Genomic DNA, 27,390 nt, shown 5'->3' with positions numbered 1-27,390 from the left:
TAATATAAATGATCGGATGTTTATTTCATTAGGCAAATGTCCACCACGGCCACGCTTACAGAACAATATCCTTTTCATGAAATTTTCCATAACCGAATTGCAAAGTGGCTGCCCTATGTCCTCGATAGCCTCACGAATTCCATCTTTGAAGTCTTGAATCGACCCAGGGCTGTTGGCGTAGACCCTCTCTTTCACGTGGCCCCAAAGAAAAAAGTCACAAGGTATTAAATCACAAGATCTTGGTGGCCAATTGTGACCATCTCTTCGAGAGATAACACGGTCCGGAAACTTTTCCCGTAAAAGATCAATGGTTTCGTTGTCCAGATCTATACCATCGGATTTCGGCCATAAAAAATTGTTAACCATCTCTCCTGTTTAACACCTAACACCTGTTATTGGGAAACCCTTTACTAGAAAAGATTGAAGGAAGACGAGGCATCGGAAGAAAGAGTTATCATAGCTGTGGTATACACGTCAATAGATTGGAGCTTAAAATATTGGCCATCTTCTGGAGTTAGTCAAAGATTGTAAAAAATTTATAGATTTATATTACACAAAAACACTATTTCAAATGACGCGAGGGCCTTCATATAAAAAAAGAGAGTTGGCAGTTATATCAGTTTTCTGAGGCATAACTACACTCACTAGCGACGAAGCATGCTCTATAATTTTGCTGTTACTTTCCCATACAAATTCCATAAGCGAGCAGAGCCTAAACATAGATCAGAAAAGTGGCGAATAGGAAGCAAAGAAGTGACGAATCGAAATATGAAACAACTTCATCGAGGTGGTGCATGAGTTTTGATTAATACTGTTTGTCATCACTGGGAATTGAGAATAATATACTTGGTCTAAGTTTCCGAATTTCCCTATAGGGTTTGCGTGCTATACAAAGTCGTTAGCCTGTCATATTTAAATACTAATTTGTGCACACTTTCACACATCCATGGAAATGCTACGCAACCTTTTTGCAAACAAAAATTTCATTATCAATGCTTTGACACTTTGTATTGACTAGCATTCGCATAATCGTATTTGGATGCTTATACACTAGGGCGGGTCAATTAGTATGGAATCATTCTTTTCAAAAGTTTTTGATTTCTACATAAAATTCTAAGAGAAAAAGTACATTAAGAGAAAAAGTACAAAGAGAGAAATTTTAAAAAATAAAAATATTGTAGTTTATAATTGTTTTTGTTCTTTTAATTTGATTTCCAAAAAAATTATTTTGCTTTCATTCTGGCAATTTACCATAAAAATATTAAAAAATTACATATAATTTGCTTTCTAGCACCATCTGGGGTATTTCAAATAAAAAACCTACATCAAAAATAAAATCTTCTAATCAAAACATCCCCAAGTTAAGGGTGATCAATTTAGTGGTATCGGATTTTAAATTGAAATAAAAAAATGAAAATTCAAATTGTTTGTACAATCTTTATTATTTTTGTATAGAACCATTCCGGACATTTATTTTTTAAAGATAATCTCTTTCAAATGTTGGCCGCAACTGCGCCATAGTTCGGTCATCCGTAAACACAAATTTTGAATAACTCGCTGGAGGACTCAATCGAAGCTGGTGGGCACTTCTATGCTTTTGGGTTCATCATAGATGTTTAGGTAGAATATAAAACTGCTATGAACGATATCGAAATCAAATTGGCACGCCCCAATGTAATGTAATGTATGCCCTAATTGGCTAAAGTAGTTATTGCAATTTAATATTTGTGTACTTCGCGTAAACATACATACATAAGTATGTATATGAGTGCAAGACTCGTATGTAGGTGCGCATGCATATGCAAATGTCGGTATGTTTATCTTATTATAAATAGCAAAGCAGGTGATTACTTATAAACACATTCATGCGTGCATATTCACACATGTATAAGTATGTATGGACCTACATAAATATATTTTATAAATTTATATCACTTACTTGACGTACGTTCGCGTAAAATTGTTTAGCAAATTACTTCCGAATTGAAACGTTTCATTATTCTACTGGCGGCAACGCTCGATCCGCGATGTGTGGGTACGTTCATATGTTCACTTGCATTTACTATTATAGTATTCTATAAGAACGCTTTCTACAAATAAGTATGCACATATATGTATAAATACATACAAATATCTACTTCTGACTACTACGTTTTCTACAACGTGGATATTTACATTTTTTTCTGACTGCATCAAAACGAATATATTTTGAACCGCACGTTCTATTGAAATCTGGTTAACAGCATTGCATAGTCTAGTAAATATGTATTAGGGATGCCAATATCAAGATTCCGTTTTTTTCGGGTCCCAAAAATTTCGGAATTAACTTATGTTAGATACCTTCGGGATGCCGAAAAATTTTAAATATCGAATTGAAAGAAGTAAAAGCTTGTTTATTACAAAGTTTTGTTATAATAAAATCTCTTTGAATTCAAAGAAACTTGAAATTTACTTACACAAGGTGGCGCAAAATTAATCATCTTATTGGAATTTTTGCAAATGGCAGTGTACGCTTATCATATTTGACGCTTGCAAGCTAGACAGCTGCATTATACAAAGAGACAAGTAATGGTTTTTCAGGTCCCGAAATTGAGGGATCCCGAACATTTTTAAGCATCGAATTGAAAGTTATATTACTAATCTTTACATTAAAAACGTTTTCATTTCCAAACAACTCGTTCTAATTTACTTACAAAAGATGGCGCAAAATTAATCACCCTATCGAAAGATTAATAATTTTTGTAAATGGTGTTGTATGAGAATCAAATTTGTCACTTGCAAACTGGACAGCTGCATTATATGAGCGAACAAGTAATGGTTTTTTTCGGGTCTCGAAAAATTCGGGATTAACTTATGTTAACTTCGGGATCACGAAATATTTTTAAACATAAAATTGGGAGTGTAAACCCGAAAAGTTCGGGATTAATTTATGTTAACTTCGGGATCGCGAAATATTTTAAATATCTAATTATAGTAAAAAATAGTAGTAAAAATTATAGTAAGTAAAAAACTTTTTGTTACAAAATTGCATTACAATAAACACTTTTTATATCCAAAAAACTTGTAATTTACCAACACAAAGTTAATCACCCTATCAAAAGATTAATAATTCTTACAAATTTTGCATAATTTTATTTATCACATATGTATCGTACATTAAATGCTTTCAGTTACTGAATTTTCACTCATATTAAAAAAGTTACGCAGTGGGTCTCGTCTCGGCATTACTCTAAAAATATCCCGATATCACGGGATCAAAATTTTCTGTTAATATTGGCATTTCTAATATGTATTTACTTTTACTAAATATTGCTAAAAATTATACTAATTAAAGGTATATAAGTAATAGCAGGTTTATTACTTTCCGTGCCCGCTGTGTGGTTATTTAAAGCAGTAGCAATATTCCATACAACAATGCCTATACTTACGAGTATGCATCCATTAATGTGTAAGTATGTACATATGTACATAAGTATAATACGAGTATATTAATATTGTGCAGGGAGTATAACAGAACTGAGGAGCAAATTATTTTCATTAAAAAATATGCGCCCAAAATGTCAATCTTGCGTATATCTAATTCTCTTCTTACACGACAGATATGTTCCCGAGAAATTCATCTAAAAAAAAATCGTGTAAAAAGAGAATTATGTGATAACAATTTAAAAAAATTCGTTTTAGAGTTAACTTTGTGAGTGTTTATTCGTGCTTACACATTTTATTTCATTATTATATGTATAAGAAATAAATTAGTAAGCGGCGAGAGCAAAACGTACTGAATCTCAGAGACTTTTCCTCAGACGAATGTCCCGATATCCCCAAATAAATTCGTGTGAAAAGAGATATGCCTAGGTATAGTCTTATATGTACATACATATCTACATGTTTTTTTTTAATTTTTGGTAAAGATATAAAACTATCCATATATATGCATTTGTTTAAGGTATACTTTACTATATATTACTTAAAACCATTGTGATGAAGATTGGCATTCAGGAACATTTGACTTTCTAATTTTATTCTGATGGATGTTATAACTAAGAATATTGGTGGATTGTATGTATTATATAACAGTTAAAAACTAATATAAATAAAAAAAAATAAGTAACTAAATAAAATATACATTTTTGTGTATTTTATTTCTTATTTCTAAAGCGTGTTTTACTGGCTGGCTGGTACTAATTTGTATCACATAACATTCCGAGTGGTACAACGATTTACCACCACCCACCGTGCCACCCTTTTATTGCATCTCAGATTTTTAATAATTTTTAAATTATTAAACAATTTTATACCAAGATTGCTGTGCGAATGTCGGGTCGAAAGGGTTAAGTTAATTATTAAAGTGCACCACTCCTTATAGTTTGATTACCAAAGAAATAAATGTTTTTCAGGAAAGTTTTGCGCGCTAAAGACATGAACAACTTTCTTGCTCAGAGGAAGATCGATCAAGTAATGATTCCGGCAGGAATTGCTGGTTACCTCCAGACACTTGACATTGCAATAAACAAGCCATTCAAGGATCATTTGCGGATGGAAATCAATGAATATATTGAAAACAGAATGGTGGGAAATCATCGAGATTATTTTGTAAAACCTTGTTGTAAGCCTGGTTGTGAATTGGGTAAAAAATTCATGGGACAAAATAACTGATGATGGTGTTTCCAATGCACTACGAAGAGGCTACTTAGACAAGAGTATTGATTTAACGATAGCCATATCGCAAGGCATGAGAGATTCGGACCAATCATTGAACAGGAAATGGATTTGGAAGAAAATCAGAATATAATTCAGAATTTAATTTATGACGATGTTCCAGAAGATGATGACATGACTGTAATTGAATAAATTTAAATTTCTGTGACCCTCCATTAGGCGCGTGGACTATATATGTAAGCCACCTACCTTTAATCAGTAGCCAATTTAAATTTAGCTTGAAGATGTCAATTCCCGTTTCAATAGCTGTCTATAATATGCAGAACTGCATAATTTAGTGCAAAATTAAAAGGGTATACCCACGATTAGGCCGTTTATTTGAAGTTAAATATGAGTGGACTACAATTGTAATCCACGCGCCTAATTACGTAACATTTTTTACAGAGTGCACAATTTAAAAGCTTGTCTATTGGAACACCAAGGTAAGTTATATTATTCCAAAAATAGAATTTTTTACAAATCTTAGTATTTTTATAATTAGAGACTATTCACTGCAACAAATATTTTAGTACAGAAAGTAGTATTTTTGTTTTATATAGAGATTGAAATGTCTGATGCAAAAAAAATTCGTATGGAAGATAGCACAGATCCTGCTGTTGGACGAAATTGTTAGATGATCTTTCTAGCTAAGAGGAAAGTTCTATAGATGAAGCAGAGGAAGATGATCGTCAAACAGATTCTGAACAGGAACTCTCTTCGGCTAAAGAAGAAGCCTTCGCAGAGAGAAAATCAGGTGACAATAAAGATGAAAAAAAGTTTTAAGATCTGATTTATGATTGCTTGGAAGCTAATAACACCTCAAACTCAAGAATGGTCAACCATTCCAAACGTGTCAAATATGTGCGGCGCCGAACCCGGCACTTACTTGGTTTAGAAGACCCCTTACCGTCTCCACAACCCGAGGTAAATTGAATTCGACGATGCTATATTTGCTCAGGGAGTCGTAATAAATCCACCAGAAGAATTTGCCAAAAATTTAGTAAATATGCATGCAAAGAACATATGAGAGATGTGTGCCCCGCCTGTTTGGCAGAATAAAATATGCTCTATGTTTCAACTATGTTTACTCTTTTGTATACCCTTATATGTTTTTACTGGTCAATTTGTATTAGATATAAGTTTAGTTTATTATTATAAGAATGAATTTGATTGATTTTTTTTATTAAACACTTTAATTTTGTAAACATATTAAAAACTTACCATTAAACAGCTCAAATGGACATGAATTACATGAATTAACTGTTTTCATTTTTTTATAACGAAAGCTAAGTAAAAGTAAGTGTAAATATATTTTAGGCGTTTAAAATAATATAAATAAACATTTATCAGCAAAAAAAAATTTTTTTTTATAAAATATTACAACAGATATATAAGTTGGACTACGAACGTAGTCCATGCGCCTAATGGAGGGTTAAATAAAAATATATAAATATACTTTGATTTTTTCCCTCACCCGAAAATAAGCCCTAGCCCGTATTTTGAATCAAAAAATAAAGTAAGACTGTGTTTTTTTTTTCGGAAAAAGATGGTAGTAAAACAACACTGAAACAGTCCCATTGATCTTATGGTTAAATATTTTGTAAATGTTTTTTTTTTTTAATATTTGAGAAAAAATCAAACCATCATGCTTTGGTACATCACTAATTTCATTTAACATTAATTTCACCTTGAACAACGGCATAACCATATTGTTGGCTCTTCTGCCTTAAATCCGAAATTTCATATCAGACCCAAACTGGCAAAATGCAACAGGAAGAACCACATGAACAGCAAGATTGAAGCGCCTATTTCCTTGAAATTCTGATAAGAAATATGAATTAAGATTTCATCGCAAATTATATGTGCATGTGCATGGTAATTATCTGAAAGTAGAATTTTTATTATTTATTATCTGCGCTCTCATAGCATTGTCGCTCAACAGCTGTGCATACTTTGCAAATAAGCGACAAATACCTGCGTACATACTTATGTATATGTACAACGCCGGCGTAAGTTGATCGACAAAGTTTCCAATACAAATACACAGGTAATCAACATCATCGTGGGGAAATTTTTGAACTGTATGATAAGATTGTTTTATTTGTCAGCAAATTGAATGAGCAGCGTGGGCGTTGATGAAGTGGAGCTATCAATCATCTACTGTTCAAGAACCTCTGCATTGTTTTTTGATTAGAATTCAAATGCAACATTAACTGATTATCTGTAATAGAAACGGGAACACTGCAGCGCATATCAAATATGCTTTGATTTGCTTGTGGTGGCCCCAAACTGAGAAGATTTAGCTAGATATTAACACTCATTGTGCGATTAAAATTAAATAAAAAATTGGCGAGTCACTTCTGCTGGGTATTTGGCTGAGGTACTTCCCCTATTTGTGCTGTACGTCTTGTTGTTGTTCCACAAATCAAGGGACCTACAGTTTTAAGCCGACTTCGAATCGTAGATATTTTTTAGAAAGAGCTTTTTTATGGCAGAAATACACTCGGAGGCTTGGCATTGCCTGCCGAAGGGCGACCTCTATTAGCAAAACTTTTTCTATTATTTAGCTCTTTCATGCTCGTAGATTCCAATCTATGCACTTCCGAATGGTAGCCACGCACCAACCCACTGTTTCCAAAAAGTGTTCAGCGTACAACGATGCAGTAGTTTGTCACTTTTTTTTCAATTCAGTTAAATGGCGATAAGTAAGCTGTCAGTTAGTTCCCAGGGTGGATAAATTTCTCTTTAAACTTTCGAATTCTCTAGAAGTTGATATGAGAATTAATGAAGCTGCAGGTATTTTCTTGAGACTGGTTATCTTTATAGCAGTGGTGAATAAAAATATTTGCCAAAAAATATACGCTGGGTGTTTCTATCCGCAGAAAAATTTGAGTTTTGGAGCAAAAGTTGTAAATTAGGGTGCTTCACCAAAAAAAGTTGTGATTTTCCAACGGGTCTGGCTTTTTTCGTCCTGTTCGCAGATCCTTTTAAAAAGGTTATATCCATAAATCGATGGAAAATTAAATTTCAGGCAGCGCAAGTCGTTAGCTATAATAGGAGTATGCTAAATTCACGTCCAAAGAGGAAGAAGCCAGTCTGGCTAGATTCGATTGTATTTTTGTAAAAAAAAACAAAAATCACCTCAGAGAATAGGAGAGAGTTTATGCGCGGAAGGCTTTTTATTTGACTTTTAGAAGAAAAGCCTGGCCGATTTATTCCTTAATGGAGTCATCGGCAAGATATTTTTCCAAAAGAAAGTCGAGTTCAGGTTGCACAGAGTACATGACTCCGTGGGAGAGAAGGTTATGCACTACAATTAAAGAGGAGGGATGGCACAAAGGCATGAAGCCTGGCCATAGAACTTCTCGCATCTATGCAGACGGCTCTAAAACTTTAGACGGAACGGAAGCGGGCATTTACTGCTCAAAACTAGGGATAAGGCAGCCTATCAAGCTGCCAGACCACAGCAGTATTTTCCAAGCGGAAGTTTTTGCTGTGGGAAAAGCCGTGGAACTGGCCTACACAAGAGCAAGAAAGAACTCAACAATTAATATATGCGTGGACAGTCAAGCAGGCAGCGATAAAAGCAATAAGCTCTAATTGTATTAAGGGGGGAGCCTGGTTTATGAGGTCTAAAAATTGCATCTCTTTGCCACTTTTTTTAAGGAAAAAATTAATTTAGCACTGCAAACTTTTTTCTATCTTTTAATGAACATTTAAAAAGTATAAAAAATTTTTGTACTGGTTAAAATAAGTTGAAAAAAATGTTTAACATAGAAATTAGTAGAGCGTAATTATTATCTAAAGCAAAAAATTGAAATGGATTTCTAATTATCATGATTTTTTATTCTAGATGAACTAAGAAAACTGAGAGAAATTGCAAAATTTCAACTTTTTGGAGGTTTTAAAGAAAAAAATGCCTTTCTATAAAAAAAAATTCACTTCAACTTGGTATAAAAATCTTGAAATTTTTTTTTTTATCTATTTTGTTAGTTCAAATAGAAGAGAGTTTAATACTGAAGGGAACAAGCTATGATTCATTTCAAAAGGTTCATTAGTTGTTTTTCATTCATGTACGCCAATTCAAAGAAATCATAAAAATGAAAAGTCGAGAAAAGAAGATAAAGTTTGTACTATAGCTGTCCGGTCACAGCGTAACTACCTAACGCTCGCCTACCTTTGGCTTTGTATCTACGGAAATATTGAGAATTAGGCTCCGTAACTTTGTGTGAATATTCTGAAATATATTAGGAATCGCTTAAAACGAAAAAAAAAAATTGATTTTTTTACCTTATAAGCTAGGCTCCCCCCTTAAATCCAAAAATGTTGGCTGCATATCTATTAGGTACCTGGTCACAAAGGCATTATGGCATTATGGGGAACGAAATAGTAAATGAGATACCAAAAACTGCTGCTAGACTACCATTTGAACAAGAGAACGACATACCAAAACCACTAAATACAATATACAATGAAATGGACGACCACATGAAAAGGCGAGTGGAAGCCAGGTGAACTAGTCTGACCACATGCAAAACAGCAAAAGTTATGTGTAGAACTAACGATAAAAAACTGACTGAATTCGTACTTACGCTCCCACGAAAGGACTGCAGAACTATCATATTTAGATATGCTAACAGGTCATCCTCTATTGGCTGCACATGCTAGATAGGGATTGCTAACACGGACAAATGCAAGAAATACCGAGAGGATGTTGAGGAAACTCTGGAACACTTTCTGTGCGTCTGTCCGGCATTATTAAAAACGCGTTTAAAATACCTGGGAGCCTCATGGTTTGATCGTCTGGAGGACGTCTCAAAACCGGATCTCCCAGCTCTGCTTAGATTCGCCAAAAGCGATATCCTACATTATGTCCACTTTTAGTATTCATAGAACTCGGTCTCCATCTGGTATAGCTAGGGACCAAAAGGTCTAGGCGTGGCTTAGTGCCAACCAGGCTAACCTAACATAACCTTTCATTTATTTTGATAATAAGCCTGTTTTTGTAAACATCCCAATTTTTTGGATTGTTAATTTTGCGGTGCATTGTTTATGTATAACTGGCGTATCTGCTTTCTGTTATTTATTTTCCCAAGATTATTCCCCAGAATTCTATGGTGCTGAAGCTTCGATTAATATAATTCCATCTGATTTAACTTTTTCTCCATTTTTTTTTTTGGATTTGGTGACATTTTATATCACATCTGTACTGCATTGAAAATTTAGAAATATTTTGTTTTTTAGTTTTTATTTTTTTGTAATAATTATTTAATGCCCATATGGTACTAAGTGGCAAGTGTCAAGGGCAAGACAAATTAGATATAATAAATTCAAACTAAAAATAAAATAAATCAACACACAAATAAATTTGTGGTGGGCATGAGAATATTGTCCTATAAAAAGGGGTTTTTATTATGGCATATACCTATGAAATCAGACTTTCAGCTATTAGTCCGTCGCCCGTATTCCTAGCATTTTTAAACCTTCCCAAATGTCTTGTTTTTTTTCGTCTGTCATCTGTCAATAAAATTCAGTTCATTGTTTGTTACGTTTCATACTCGTACAACAATGCGTTTTTGTCGCTTTTAAAAATATCGAATTTCGTGCCTTCAAATTACGATTTGCGGACCTCGTTGATTTTCTGTTATCAATTGAAGAAAAACGCTCCTCAAGCTCATCAAATGCTTATAGAAGCTTATGGTTGACATGCTCTAAGTAGAGCACAGTGGTTCAGGTGGTTTGAAAAATTCCGAAATGGTGATTTTAGCGTGGAGAACGAGGACCATTTGAGGACGCCTCAATTGCAAGCATTGTCGGATGAAGATGATGGTCAACGCAAGAAATGATGGCAGAGCAGTTGGGAGTGACACAAAAAACCATTTCCAAACGTTTAAAAGACATGGGCATGATTTTAAAGGTCGGAAGATGGGTGCCGCATGAACTGACTTGATGGCAATGCACCGCCACATCGAACAAGAGCGACCCGGGAATTGGTGGAGACGTGCGATTGGGAACCGCTGGTGCATGCGGCTTACTTACCAGACTTGGTGCTTTCCGTTTATCATTTATTTGCATCGATGGGCCACGCAATTTCCGATCAGCGCTACAATTTTCACGAAGAAGCCAAAAAATGGCTCGATGATTGGTTTGCGGCCAAAGACGGCCAATTTTTTGGGGCGCGGCATCCACAAATTGCCTGAGAGATGGGAGAAATATGTCGCTAGCGATGTCTACTATTTTGAAGACTAAATTTGTAACTATTTTTTGTTAATACCATAAACGTTTGATACTGAAAAAAAGTCTCATTTCATAGGTATCTACCAAGGCCGAGGGCAAAAATTACAGAAATAGCCTTAAGGGTTTGCTAATGCTTGCTTACGAATAGCCGCTATCGTACACAATTCTTCTTTCAAGTTTCCTCCCTACAGTGGTAATTCTACACCTAATGGTGTTTCTAACCTAATGGAGGTTACCCAAAAACGCATTTGCTGCGATGACAGTCAAGTACTTTGGGGCTACGAAAATTTGCCAAGTGTTCTAATGAGTTTCAAGTAACACATGGGCTGAAAAGTCCTGGGTCTAGTTTTATTGTATAGTTTTAATGCATTACCCACTTTTCAGTTGGTACTAATCTTAAAAAGACCGGCTGTTAATATTCCCAATGGTTCGTGGGTTATTGTTATTATTACAATGGATCAGAAGGAATTTCGGGAAGTTCCCACATTCACCGTATTTGCCAAATTTGACTCCGAGCGACTACTGGCTGTTGACAGACCCAAAAAGAAATGCTCGCTGTTAAGAAATTTCGCTCGAATAAAGAAGTTATCGCTGAAACTGAGACTTATTTTGAGGCAAAAGATAAATCGTTTTACAAAAGTAGTACTGAAATGTTACAGCGACGCTGAAATGTTCCTGATGGAAGTTGCGTTGATGAATAAAGCAAATTTTAAACAATATAAAACCTGTTTTCTTTGTAAGGACCAGGACTTTTAAGCCCACGTGTTATTAATTGCAGATCCTATTAACAATTGGCATAATTATTTAGTAATAGGCTAATCTATGGGGTACATCCAAAGATTTCAGAAGTCTGAGTAATTAGTCTCCTAATACCTAATCCCACCTCCCCGCGGTGTATCCTGGTAACCTGAGCAACCATTGCTGAAGACGAGGTATCTAGTTGTTCCCACGACAGTCGGTCGGTACTTTACCGGCAGCATTCTCTGTACGCGTATTGGAAATGAAAATATGCTTCTACAACAACAACAAGAACGACAACGATGTATCCAGTCCGCGAGGAAGGCATGGTCAAAACTAGCGAGAGGGTAAGCTTAGGCAGGCTACTTTGACATATACCATTTAACTCTGTTTTGTTTTATTTAAACATTCCCGGTAGTTCTTGATCATAGGGTATATGTAGTATAGTACAGTTCTGCAACTGAAACAGTAACAACAACTTCAACAACAACAATTGATATGAAACTTCTACACTGAAATGAAAAACATTAGTTGGTATTTGGAATTCCAAAAAAATAGGCCCTTTGTTCCGTTCGGGACAATAGGAATTGATGATGCTGATGTTAATGATCAGTAATCATTTTTATATAAATATTTAGCGCCATAATTGATACATTGCTTCACTTTATTCATAAAAATATTAATCGTTTTAATTGGCATATTGTTTGGCTTTATTCATTACAGCAAATGTTTTTATTATAGCCAACATATTTACTTTAACAGCAAAGTCAGCCTACTTTTAATTAAGAACAAATCATTATCGCTTATGACTAAGCCCAGGAAGAGTGTTTAAATGTAACACGATGAAGCCGAACTGGGCCTAAACATCAAACACGTCATTCGCGCTAATATTTCGCTCACTGTCACAGGCCAGCTGTAGGTGCGACATGGCGCATACGTCACCTCACTGCAATGCATTCAATGCATTCTTCTAAGGCAGACAGCAACAAACAAAACAAGCAAACTGCATATAGAAAGCGCATTCAAATAATTTCCGTTACAAATAAAGATAAACACAAGCAAGTGTATGCAAACGCACACACACAGAAATGCACTTTCAAAAATTGTATGGTTCATTGCTCGTAATTGCTTTCAATCATGAGCGCGCAATATTTTTTTTTCTCATTTTTTGCTGCTGTTTATTTGCTCACTCGCTATTTAGGTATGCAGGTATTCAAGTATTTCGCCTAAGCATACAACATTTAGTGCTTTTTGGCAGGTACAAAATATAAAGCAAGCAAGCAAGTAAAGAAAAAGTACTATAAAAAGCAGCTTAAATAAAACGGGCGAGAAAACCAGAACTGAAATGAGAAAACACAAATATCGCACACATATGTAGATATAAGTACACCAACACTAACATACAAATGATATTTAGTAAAGTTAATGCGAATGATACAAACGCACACACATGCACAATCAGCTTGCGATGTAACCCCAGCCAACAACGCAAAGCACGCAGCGCAGCTCAAACTCAACTCAACCCAGCGTAGATCAACTCAACCGCATAGCCACATACATACACACACAGCTGTAATTGGAATTTAAGCAGCAGCTGAGTTTATTTGTGCAAACGCTCAAACTTTTTATTTAGTTCAGTCTTGAGCGCGACAATTCAAACACTTGCTCGGTCAGCCGGCTTTGTTACTGCAATTTTATCATTACTACTTTTTTTATATTTAGGGAATATACAAAAGTGTCAACGCAGACTGAATTCAAAAGTGTGTGAAGATTCCCTCGTCAATGTGAGAGTGTTTGTGTGTGTGTAGCTCAATATCTATCACCATTTGAAAAGCACTACAAATACTGATAATAAACTTGGTAGCGAACCAGAGTACGTCAAACGGTCACACGGAGAGTGCATCTTTATATCAGTTGTTGAACAAAAGTCGGTGAAACGTTGGAGTTTTATTTTTTATTTTTATTTTATTTTTTTTTTTTTTTCAAATTTTTCTTCTGTAGTTTTTCGTATTTTTGTATTTTTTTCATGATATTCGGTTTTTTTTTTTTTTGTTTTTTTTTGTATTTTTGTTTTTGTTTGTGAATTGTTAAATTGTTACGCTAAATGGAAAAATTGCAGATCCTCATTACGTTACATGAGTGCAATTTAAATATTTATTTAGTTCAAACTATTCTTTTTGTCATAAATTAATTGTATTGTGTTGTAATAACAAATACTGCTCCATATAAAAATATTTCGCGAAATTGTTGTGCTAGGCGCGTAGTACGCGTACCGACTTGTATACCAAGTGGAGAGTAGTGAAGTGGACCAAAGTGGAATGTATGAAGGCACAATGGGTAAGTAATTTGGAGAATGGAAAAAAACTGTAGAAAACTATAGAAACACTTGTTTTTCCTCGCTTTCACATATTAAATTGTTCGTTTTTTTTATTAAGTTTTCTACGCTGTTTATGTAGTATTATTAAATTCACATACTTCCGCACTCATTGTTATGCAATGCGAGTAAAAATATAGAACTTTCGCAGGTGTAAACAAAATAATTGAAAATTGAAAAATAAATGTTGAGACGTGCATTGTTGTCTGTCTGCTTCAAGGAAGTATATGTGCAGAATAGTATGTCAACACTTATTTGGTGACGTGAAAAAATCTTAGTGATATTTTATAACCCGGCGTTCGTCGCTACTGGGTACAAAATACCACAGAGGTAATAAAACCACTTATATCTTTTTTTCTGCAAAATATAGTGACCTACCTAAGACTAAACAACTAGAGTCTGACACTCGCATCGGAAGTCAGGTATCTTGGTGTAATACTTGACCCCAAGCTCCACTGGAAGCTGCACATAGAAAATCGAGTTAAGAAGACCAGTATAGCCTCCTACGCCTGTAAATCTATGCTCGTCAAAAAATGGGTTCTCACGCCACGAGTCGTACTGTAGATGAACAACTTAGTGGCTCTGCCAATTTTGACATACGGTAGCCTAGTTTGGTGCGTAGCTCTTCATAAGGGCTACAACACCACTAAACTAGAGAGAGTGCAAAGAACTGCATGTGTGGACATCACTGGTGCTTGTAGAGCATGTCCCACTGCTGCGCTCAACGTTATTCTGCACTTACTTCCAGTGGATCTGCAAGTGAAATCCATTGCTGCTCAGAGTGATATTAGGTTGACGAAGCTTGGCCTCCGGAGACAATTTCCTGTATGACATAGTAGCATCTTGAAGGAGATCTCCCCTTTCTTCTCTGTTCTTCGCACTGATCTCTCCATCCGCAAACTGGGATTTGATGGTTGTGCTAGGGCTATCTTTCCGAGCAGGCAAGACTGGAAGGAGGGGAGAGTCGGTACGGATATAGATACCTCAGTTTTCACTGACGGATCAAAAATGGAATCTGAAGTGGAAGCGGGAGTTTTCCCTAAATCAGCCAGCATTTTATTCTCCTTTAAACTGTCGGAAAGGACATTTTTCAAGCAGGGGTCTTCGCGATCCTGCAGGCATGCAGAATGCTTAGGGATCGCTGTTGGGAGGGAGACATTCATATTTTTTCCGATAGCCAAGCTGCGATCAAGGCACTGTCGTCGCCGTATTGCAGCTTTCTTCTGGTAAGCTCCTGTAAGGAGGAACTCAAACGTCTCGAACGTGCAGGAAACATTTCCCTTATCTGGGTTCCTGGGAACAGGAATATAGAGGTAAATGAAATTGACGACGAGCTTGCCAGAAAGGTGTCGACAGAACTGGTTTCAGATGTTCCCCTCTCAGACATCGGTGTCCCTTTTCCCGTTGTTAAAGGGAAACTACACAATTTTTTGTGAAAATGGGAAACTACACAAGACAGATGAAGGGAGGTCTGTCTCATCGTCTGCTATTTCGAAAACACTATGGCTCCAACGCGATGTAAACAGAACGCTTATGGTGATAGGAATCCTCCGCCATTCATTTTCCAAACTCATTGCGGTGTTCACTGGTCACTGGGTGATCGGTACTCATGTGGAGAAACTTGGAATCCCGTACAACCCCTATTGCAGAAGCTGTGGGGATCCTACAGAGAAAGAGAGTGTTGAACACTTTCTTTGAAAATGTCCGTCTCTGGCGGCCAGGCGCTTGAGATTCCTTAGTGTGACCTTTGGGAATGACTTGAAGAAATTCTCCAGCCTAGGTCCCTTTTCTCTCCTCCACTACATCAACAGCACTGCATGGCTGTAGAAGGTTTTATCTTCCCAAAAATTTTTCTTTGCACAGGTAATAATGGGCCACATTATGGTAGGCGTGGGCAGTCGTGCAAAAAATGATGCATACTCTGCCCAGTGAGTTGGTCAGACGGACACCAGTCTTCGTCAATGATTTTGAATCGCTTTAAGTATGCCTTATTGAAACCATGGCCAGTAAAGAGCTGTGTTAATTCGAATGATATCCCAAAGAGTTGTCGGTATAGTTGCGTATCTTCAAGAATTGGGAAGAAAGCCTTCGTAATAGCGTCAGTGGTATCGTCGGCATACTCCTCTTGCCATGACTCGAATATTTTAAGACGTATTTGCCGTATAGCTTAACTCAAAGCAAATGCAGTGTATACTAGATCGACCCCTCGATTTGCAGCTTCTTTTGCCTGCTCATCTGCGCGCTCGTTTCCTTCAATACCGATATGTGATTTAACCCAGTAAAAGTCAATTCTGTGTCCCTGGCGAAGAAGGTGCAGCTGCTGATAAATTGATGCAGTTAAGGGATTATGGTTGCTCCGATTTGGGTATAGCTTCGAAACAAGAGTGACTGTCACTATATATGACAAACTTTCCGTGTTCAATTCTTTCTGAGCCCACTTCAGTGCATCGTCAATGGCTAGAGCTTCAGCCTGGAAGACAGTGCATATGTCATGTAATTTAAATTTACGTGACGTCTAGTCGTCATCTTGTTTGTGAATTGGATTCCCTTTTAATTTTCTCTAAATCTACTCGTTCTCCGAAGGAATCTGAGTAGATCTTGTAGTGCCAAGGAGCTAAGATGGTGGCTTCTTAACACATCAGTGCCAAGCACCTCAAACCTGATTCGAGCGAAGGCGGGGCAGACGCAGACGTGGTCTGCCGTCTCATCCTCCTCCTCACAAGCTGGACAGAGAACACTGTCTGAGATGCCCAACCTTTCCACGTGCTTCGCCCATAGAAAGTGGCCCGTCATCAGTCTAACTAGTCGTCTGTACTCCCCTCTGCTTCATGACAGACATGACAGTTTTGTCCATCTGCAGCCTCTCTCAGCCTGCCAAGCTCGCTTGTGGGTGGTAGTTACCCATTTGCTAACCGTGGATGTGATGGCCGCAGAAGGGAGTGGCAAAACGGGCTCTGGGCCAAAAAAGTGGGCTTCAGAGCCCATCCTAGCTAAGGAGTCAGTCGTTACCCACGATATCCACGTGTCCCGGGACCCATGTTAGCATCAGGCTATTATGTCTACCGACATAGTTCAGCCTGGAGTTACAGGACTCGCCTAGCCCTGCTGTGGCTGGGTGGCTGTCTAAGTCCATGAGCACAGCTTAGCTATCACTGCAGACACATATAGATCTGCCTCTCTATCTGTTTTCCACAACAAAGTTCTTCGCTTCTTGAACGGCATACGCCTCCGCTTGAAACACAGATGCATACATTCCAAGAGCAAAGTGCAGTTTTGTCCCGCAGGATTCAACTTAGGCCCCAAAGCCGGAGCCGTAGACCAACCAGAGCGTCTAATGCCGAGTCTGAAGTAGTCGTTCTCACTTAGAATACACCGTTATCGTTTGGAGAGCTTACGACCAATTTCGATTAATAGCAGGCACAACTTTCCCTACGATTTGAGTCCTTTGTTTCATCCTATAATTCTCGGCTGAAGCTAATTAATCTAGAATCTTTAGAAAAGAGAAGCACAGTTCTTTCACTTTCGTTTATTTTCAGTGTTGTCAATGGCATCATCGACTGTCCAGTTCTACTTGATCGGATAAGCTTTAATGCTCTCCAAAGACGTTTTCGCAATTTTCATCATTTTTATGAGGAGAACCTTAAAACTAAATTTGCGAATAATGTACCTATTGCTTGCGCACTTCGAGACTATAATTCCTTATCTAATACTCGTACCAGTCTGCTTGACTTTGCTTTATCTTAATCTAATTTTATAAAGATTTTAAATTTAGTTACTTAATATTGTTTTTATATTGATTGCGAATATTTTAGTTGCCAAATTTGGCTTAATTTTCTTAGTAAGGTAATTTGTACTATAGTGTTTTTTCAATAAATAATTAATTTTCCTTTGATTTTGCGTATGATGTCATTTAGTTTTGAACATAATATATATTAATTTCAGCAGATTGTTCTTGTTATTTTATTTTTTTAATTCGTTGCAGTTTCTTTGGATAGATTGGCTTGTATGTATATTTAGTTACTTATTTTCATCGTACCCGATAAACCTACGTGGCCTTCTAATCGAGAAGCCAATTTATGACTGAAAGTAAAAAAGTGAAGTTTTGAAACCAATTTTTATTATTATCATTTTTTTTTTTTTTTTTGTGGTATACGAATTTCTTCTTCTGGCGTGCGCCGTAGCTGGGTGGCTTGGTACGTTACTTCATTTGTGGAAAACATTTAGACAGGCACATCTTTAATGCTAATGATTGACTTTAGCCTCTTTGTATATTGCGCTCTAGCACCTGCTGTTTGTTTGTGAGGAGGTTTAAACTAACTCACGCATCTCTCAAAGGCATGTGAAGTTTGCATGAAAGTGATGAACTGCTTTCGTTTTGAACTCTCGCTCACTTTAGAGCCACTTTCACATTACTTCAGAATACCGTTCTACATTTCTCTTTGCAAGATCTCTATCTGTATACCTCCATCTGTACATTATTTCTATCTGTATCTGTCCAGGTTCCGCTTTTTCATTCGAGAACATTGCCAACAAAGCTGCTGATGCTTTACCACATTTTCTTACTGCTTTACACTTTGCTAATTACATTTTCGGTGGTTACATGGCCGACTGCATTCCCCAGTGTTCGTCATTCAAAACAAGTATTCGTTGCGTAGTTGAAGAAAGAGTGTTCAGCTGCTCAAGATAAAGTAAATAACCGGTGTAGGTAGGCCCGTTGGAAAGTATTCTCTATCACGCATTTATACAGCATATTCGTGGTAAAGATTTCTTGCAGATGGTCACAAGCAAACGAGCCTCAATTTTTTGCATACATCAGATCCGCTTTATCTAATAGTCTTCTTCTACATACCTATATCTTAAAGTTCCCTGTGATGCTGAGTTTTGAGACTACCGAATTTCTTTCTTGTGTTTCAGTAGTTTGATAGCAAAAAACGTTGGAAAATAAATTGCAAAGGTTATCCTGGTTCTTGTACACTGTGTTTTTTTTTCATGTTCAGACTCTTCCATCGTACACGGTTCTGTGCTGTTGTTTTTGCACCGTCCCATAAGATGTCGGTATCTGCTAGGTCGCGCTAAAGATATAAAGACAAAGATAAAGTTAATGTTAATGTTATAGATAAAGATAAAGGGTATAGACAGTGAAAGGGATGGTGATAAGCATAATGATGAGATAAAGGATAAGGGTAGTTATAGTAATAAAGAGAGGTATATGTTGATGGAAAGGAGTAGATATATTAGTAGTGATTGCGAGAGGGACAGAAATAGGGGCAGATTTCACACTGATAAAAATGGGAACGAATTTGTGAATAAAAGTAAATAATTTTAAAAACAAAATAATATTAACACCCATTAATGTCGGAGAATAAAAGCAGTGGGCCAATTTTTGTGATTTTTTGTGCACCAGGCACTTTCGCCCTTCATGCCTTTTAGCATGGCTAACTTGTGCAAAAATTTAAATGTCTCAAAGAGACTCAAGACAGTTGCCATTCTTTGTATAAGAAAAGTTTATATTTAAAATGTTTGCTCATTGCATGTTTTATATTGAAAATTGGCAAGATCCGGCAATAATCACGACCATCTTCCACATAGTAGCAATTTTTTTTAAATATCATTATTCAGTAACTAATGATAAAAAATGGAGCATATTTTACGGGTATTATATATTGTACTTTTAATACTAAAATCTTACTAAGCGGCAGGCTAATCATCTACCCTATCAGAAATAACCAAATAGATTAACGAAACCAACGCAAGACAAGTCTTGTCGAGGCCCTATGCTCCCGAGAAGAGTGAACAAAGAAAATAAAGGATACTTAAATCAATGCCACTTTTTAAATGAATACAAATTCTTGTAAAAGATCTTCTATGAATTATAAGTATAGACAGAATATAAAATAAAGTTTAGAAAAAAAAAAAAATTTATTACAGAATTTATATCGAAGGAAAAGCGGAGTGAGCTATTACTTTTGGGTAAATATCCGTGTCTGGAAACTGCTTTGTTAAATTAAACCAAAGCTGTTATTCAATAAGACAAGCAAAAAATGTGGCTAAAACTAGTAGCAATTTTTTTAAATAAAAAAAAAAAAATGTGTGCAAAACTAAAATTTTAAAATTAGCTAACTTAGGCTGGCCTTGGCTGATCAACATGCAAACCGAGTGTGTTTTGGTCGACCGCAACCTCTGCCCCTTGCAGGTTCCAGTCCAGTGCCAGTCCAGAGGCAGAATACCGTCTTTTTCTTGAGAATGGCGAGAAGCTCCTGCAGATTTGCAGTAAATGAATGGTCTAAGACAGACCGAGATTAAAACACTTCAACTCTTTTATAATCGCACATAAAATCGTTAGGACTTTTTAGCACTGAATAAAGGCATTGAAGGTCGTTGGGACAGCCAATACCAAGAACATATTGATCCAGAACTAATGACGAATTGAATATCAATTATAAGCAATTACTCTAATTTCCCCAACTTTGTATTAAATGCCCATAAATCGGAGGAAGAGCTCGGCCAAGCACCAAATACAGGGAGTAAGCGTCAATTATAAATTTATAACTTTGCATCTATAAACACGAAGTTCAAGTTTGCCCCAAAAAAGGCAACACTGACGAATAGTTTGCAAATATATCGCAACAAAATTGGTGAACGGAGCTATTAAATAGTTAAACAACCACAAAATTTTCCATCATTATGAATTCAAGCGATTTCATAGCAAAGCCAAATTTGTTAGCAAAGGTAAGCCGATGGCAGACAGCTAAAACAAGTACGCAATTAATTTTAAAGTTTTGCTTTGCCATTATACTCCGTCAGCGTGAACAAAAAAATAAAAAAAGTAAATGACCTATGACGCATTATTATTTGTACGCAGACAGTGGCACATTTTGACTCTTCCAAAATTCAGAGAAATTTCAAGTTCTTTCGCCTTTTGCTTTGCTAAATTTAAAAGAAAGAAAAAATCAGCCAAATAGGTTTGCGAATATATTGCAACCAAACAACAAACCAGTTTTAGTAAAAAAAAGTCCCCAACTGGTGCTAACATATTTGATTTTCGAGCTGTCATTTCTTCTGCGTGTATTCTTTTGGAAATAATAGCATGAAAAAAAACTTAATTTGCAACTGCTGCCAGTACTTGTTTTCAACATCTTTGTATATGGACAATCACTTTATTAATTTGGGCTGAATGCACCAATAGCAAAGAAGATGTAATACAGATTAAAATCTCCCAACGGATACCTGTGCTAGGCAGACACATGTCTTAGACGAACATTTTTTCCTAGAACAAGTCTTTGGTATCGAAACAAATTACCTCCTCTTGAGCGCGATATCTGCCTTGGGCAGACACAAGTTGACTGATGGTGAGTGCAAATCCAAGAGAAGTTTCACTGTATTTGATTTATTTATTTATTATTAGTGAAAACAAATTTATAAATAAATAAATAAAATTATTATTCTACTTAAAAAGCTTTAGCTACCAAGGCTTTCAGCTGGTATTTATTTTAAATGCACTATCAGCGTCGAAGGTTAGTCAGGAACTGTGAAGTTTTTGTTTAGGGAAAAATTATGAGTACAAAATACGCCAGACCCATGCATATACACATATACACATGTACATACATAAAGTTTTATTTAATATAATATTAATATAATTAAAACCAAAAACAAACAACAATAGTAACAATGCCACATGTGCAATATTTTTGGTTCCAGTCCAGCGAGAATACGTCACATTTTATGCGTCACATACAGATCTCAAAAAAGCTAAATTCGTATACATACATAATTGTATATAGTATATGTACATACAAGTACACAATTATATTATAAATATAACCAAGAAATAATTTTACTACATTTTTTGGGTGCCAAATAAAAATTCATCGATAGCATTGAGTGAGCTAAGAGTAGCTATAAGAGTAAGAAAAAAAATTACTTACGTTATTATTACATTACTGCTATCAGCTGTCACTTTTTGTTTTGGTTAGCAGCTAAGTAGAAACTCATCTCCCGATAAACTTTATCAGAAGTTAATCGACAGACGTTCGTTAACCAGACATTTGTAAATATTTTTGTTTTTTAGTCGTCTGCCGAAAACGTGCTTACTAAGCTGACTAATCAGGTATTGCAAAAACGGCGCCTAAAGTCTTGTGAGCAGTGATTCAAAACGATTCGGGAGCAATTTGTGATAAGTTCCAGACTGGCTCATGTTGATGAAAATTTAAACCTTGAATAACATTTTCACACTGCTGATCACAAAAAAAAGACAAAACATTAAGGCAGCGTTTGTATTTACAAAACAAAAAAAGAAACAAAGAAACCAAAATTTAATTAGTCCCATAAATCACTTCTGAGGCGTGAAATGTTTTACTTTTCGTTGCTTGCCTCTAACAATGTCAGCTGCATTGCTTTGCTTCGTTGTTGTTGTTGTTGCCTTTGTTGTCGTTGTTTTTTTGTTTTTTTTTTTTTGTTTTCTATAAACTTTAATATCAGTTTAATTAAAGTCGATATGTTGCTTCTTTTGTTGTCATTATCGGCAAGCAAACAAATCATGGGTGTTAACTCACTCACTCACTCACTGATATTAAGCTCACCGCAATGATATTAAGCTTGAACTTATGAATATTATAAGCAAACTTATATGTATATAGTAAGTGCATATATATTACATATAGTAAAAAAATGTTCCCCATAATATTAAATATTTAGTTGCACCACTTACGTTTTGTTCAATTCATATTTATTATAAATTGGAAAAGCCCAGCTTGTTTCGCTATTCCACTAAAGCAAGTCTTTCTACACTTAATGGGCATATTTTTCTAACACTTCCCACAGTATCCCACAATATAATCTTTGTTGTTCTATCTGTTGTAAACCTAAGTACTATTTAAACTGTTTACCTGTTCCACACGAGTGCAGACCAGATGCAGCTACCCGTGCGGAAAGCTCTTATTCACCACATGCACGTAAAATTTGTTCGACTTTTTACTCAGAATTTTTTTCATGTATGCAGTTTCATAGATCCTTGAATTTTGGTAAAGGGCAAGTTTCAAGTGTTTAAAAAATCGCGTTAATTTTAGTTAAAATAATTGAAAAGAAATATGCACATAGTCTAAACTAAGCAATAAGTCGCGCTGATATTACTTTGAACACAGTTGTATTTTAATTTTGTCGATTTGGAAAGAGTATGACGACCACGCTTCGTTGAATGTGACTTGGTAATCATTTTCGAGTCTTCCATTGGGGATCTAGGCTAACAACCACTAAAGGAAGGATGCTCTTCAAGGCCCTTCACCAAACAAACTGTAGCACTGCACCTTCATGGATGCCAACGTATTGGCCATCTGATCCACAAAAAAACCGGACCTTATCGATTTCTTCATCACCAGAAAAGTTTTCAGTTTATATTTTGTTATCGAAAACGGGCTAAACATGAATTCAGATCACTCGGCAATCTATCTAACTCTCAGCGATTCAGTAGTATTAAGAGATCCAGTTCTCAAATTAACTAGTCATTTCACCGACTGGAATTATTTTCGCAAAATGTTAGAAGAATCTAAAGACAATACGTTTCCAATGGACTGTGCTTGTTGCTTTTTTTTCTTACCTTTAAGTGAAATAATTATTTATAATTATTACTCTTTTCAATAAATAAATAAATAAAATAAAAAACAAATGAAAATTTCCGCTGGTCACAAATACACAAAATAAAGGCTGGTTAAGTTTTAAGGGCCGATATTGATTTTGAATAAAATACAATTTTTTTAGAAAATTATTATCATTTCTCTTTATTATGCTAATATTGATATGGCTCAATTACGTATGGAACAAAATATTGGCAAAATGGCCGTCGCGGCCTCGGCGGCACACCTCCATCCGATGGTCCAAATTTTCGATGACGCTGAGGCATAATTGAGGTTCTATGCCATTAATGTGCCAAATTATCTCATCCCTTAGCTCTTGAGTTGTTGCTGGCTTATTGACGTACACCTTTTCTTTCAAATAACCCCAAAGAAAGAAGTCCAACGGTGTAAAATCACAGGATCTTGGCGGCCAATTGACATCGCCGCGACGTGAGATTATTCGGCCATCAAATTTTTCGCGCAAAAGAGCTATTGCTTCGTTAGCTGTGTAACAAGTGGCACCGTCCTGTTGAAACCTCATCTCGTCCACATTCATATCTTCCAATTTGGCCCACAAAAAGTGCATTAACATCTCACGATAGCGAACACTATTCACAGTTACTGCCTGACCGGCCTCATTTGGGAAAAAATACGGCCCAATGATGCCGCCGGCCTACAAACCGCACCAAACAGTCACTCTTTGTGGGTGCATTGATTTTCCGGCAATCACTTTTGGATTATCATTCGCCCAAATGCGACAATTCTGCTTATTGACGAATCCATCGAGGTGAAAATGTGCCTCATCACTGAATATGATTTTCTTCAAAAAGTGCGCGATATGCATTTTGATTCGAACCCCCGTTTTCATAATAAGCCTGAATAACTTTAACGCGTTGCTTGATTGTGCACCTTTCCATGGTTCAAATTGAGTTAGTCTGAAATTGAAACATGACAAATAAAATGCAGAAAAAACTTGACGTATAGGTGTGGTTCACATTCAACATCGGCCCTTAAAACTTAACCACCCTTTATATGAAAGGAATGGTGCTAAAGAAGCGAAAAATGCGGCGTAGATGGCATCAAACAAGATCACACGTCGATAAGGCAGCTTTGAACAAAGCAGCGAAAGATCTCAGCTATAAAATTAATGAATACAAAAATCAATCATTTATTGTACAAACTACGTACAGCAATTAAATAATAAAAGAGACACAAATTACTCACTATGGAAATGCACCAAAAAGCTTAAACAGCCAGCTAACCATAATCCACCAAGCAAAGTAGACAATAATGGATGGGCAAAACAAACACAGAAAAAGCAAACAGATTTTCAGACTATCTAGCAGAAATATTTACACCCAACAGAGATTCATCACCAACATCTAATAATGATGGCATAGCCAGCGACAATGATGGCGATATAGTACCCATAACTGAAGATTAGATGAGCGATGAGATACAAAAGTTAAAGTCGAAGAAATCCCCAGGGTGTGATTTAATAACTGCCGAAGTTGTCAAACAAGTTCCACAAAACATATTTACAAGACTAACAAACATAATGAATGCTTGCTTTAAGCTGCAATACTTTCTAATCTATTGGAAAATAGCTGATGTCATCATGATTCTAAAACCAGGAAAGCCTCCAAACGATGTAGCATCATATCGACCAATATCACTGTTGCCCATTTTATCAAAACTGTTGTAAAAGTTTTTGATAGAGGCCTGAACAATATCATAGAAAATAAACAAGTAATACCAACACACCAATTTGGATTCCGTGCACTCCACTCAACAATTGGCCAAATTCACAGAATTACTCGTATCATCTAGAATACATTTGAAGAAAAAAAGAAAGAAAGTTTTGCTGTTTTTGTCGATGTCTCTAAAGCTTTCGATAAAATACGAGTATGTCATGATGGGCTGCCAGGTCCAATAGATGTTTTTAATATCTTAAAAACGTACTGTCCATCATGAGTTCTCGGAACTGAAAGAGATAAAAGCTGGTGTGCCGCAAGGAAGTGTGCTTGGCCCCTTCTTTATGACCTGCCGAACAGCAACAATTGCTTTACAGCAACATTTTCTGATGACACTGCAATACTAATTGTCGGAAAGACAGAAATAGAGTCTACTACACAATTGCAGTTTGCTATTAATAAAATACACAATTGGTCAGATAAATGGCACATTAAACTGATTGAAATAAAGTCTGTACAAATCAACTTTACAAACAAAAAGATCAACTACCTGCCAATATACATAACCAGCATGAAAGTACCGTACTCCAATGCAGCAAAGTATCTACATAGGTATGACGCTCGACACGAAACTTAGGTGGAGTGAAAAAGAAAAGAGAAGAACTGGATCTAAAATTCCAAAATATGCATTGCCTAATGGGTAAGCAATCACCTTTATCCGCACACAATAAAATACTGCTTTACAAACAAGTTCTCAAACTTATCTGGACCTATGGGATTCAGCTATGGGGATGCACCAGCTATAGTAACAATAGTATGAATTGTATTTTGCTGAGGATAAACATAAATTATTTTTTGTAACAAAACTCCACAAAAATTGCTCGTTAGTATATGTGTGATTTGTTATACTAGTTGTAATGAAAATACTAATAAAAAATCGCGTATTTTTTTTTTTTTTTGCTTTTATATTCTCTGCTTTTTTATTAGCTTTCCTCGCATTTTCAGTCAAACTCATGAAGGTGGTTTTCGTCGGCTTCACCGGCTCAAACGAAGTCGTTCAATTTTGAGGCTGAAGTAAATTGGACTGGACCAACCTTTTCCAAAACAGTTGTAATAGAAAATATTTTATTTAAGAATAATTTTTTCTACACTCATAGAATTGGTCCAGAAACGTTTTGGTTATACAGTTTTCACCATAGTCAGTACAAACAATGCGCGAGATTTAAAATGAAAACCGTGAGATGTATATGATAAATTTGAAGTAATATGAAACTTAATTTACAAGCATACCCACCGCTAAAATCGAACTACATTTTGAGCAACAGCTTTCGTTGTTTACTCTACGAGAATTGCACTGGTATTCCACAAACTATATACAAATATGGTTAATGTGGTCCCCGTTAGGTGAGCATTTTACTAAATATTCAATTGGCTTGGAAATCACAGACTCGCCTTTAGAAATAAAAAAAAAATTCATTTTCTCTAAATAGTTACGCAGTACTCAATCAGTCTATTTTATATATTGAGTTTAACAAATGATGAATATTTTGTAGCTGCTGGATTTGAGTCAACGCAAATGTAATGCGCATTTTATTTTTGCGAACGCAACTGAGCAGCTGTAGAGCAGACCGGACTGCCAAGCATCGCTGATATTGGACCTCCGCTGATCGCCAGATGCCCTCGCGGTCAGATCGGCAGGAAGTTGTACGCACATGGTGCTGTATCAAAAATAGAATACGCGCATATAAAAATTCATGCAGACACATAACCAATATTTGTGTAAAATTATATAAGTAATACAGTGATAAGCTCACTAATACGCATGCATTGCAGATAAATGAACTCAATGCAACTCCTACGCTTTGTATAAAGTGCATCAAGTTCATAAAAAGAATGTTTTTCAGCCAGTGTAAGAGTTGTATCTTTACTGGGTGAGTTATCCTCGACATCCCTAAAAATTAGGCTTTTCAGTTTGCATTCTTTTATGTGTTTTACTGGTCTTTTTTCGTACTGCTTCGACTTTTTGATTTCATTATTTCCA

General features: G+C 36.0%; 1 protein-coding gene across 3 annotated transcripts in view; it reads left to right on the top strand.

The window, feature by feature from the left end:
- Nucleotides 1–13,473: 13,473 nt before the first annotated feature.
- LOC129239928 (facilitated trehalose transporter Tret1-like) overlaps nucleotides 13,474–27,390 on the top strand; it is a 59,026-nt gene continuing 45,109 nt past the window's right edge. Inside the window, exon 1 of one of the 3 annotated variants that reach the window (XM_054875517.1) lies at nucleotides 13,474–13,543. The gene's annotated coding sequence lies outside the window, so the exon portion shown is untranslated. Of the gene's footprint in view, nucleotides 13,598–27,390 lie in introns of all 3 variants that reach the window. The other 2 variants (XM_054875515.1, XM_054875518.1) reach the window with 2 other exon arrangements.

Source organism: Anastrepha obliqua, chromosome 1 (genome assembly GCF_027943255.1).
Source record: "Anastrepha obliqua isolate idAnaObli1 chromosome 1, idAnaObli1_1.0, whole genome shotgun sequence".
In the NCBI taxonomy this organism is placed as follows: Eukaryota; Metazoa; Arthropoda; class Insecta; order Diptera; family Tephritidae; genus Anastrepha; species Anastrepha obliqua.
This window is presented reverse-complemented; position numbering and strand designations above follow the sequence as displayed.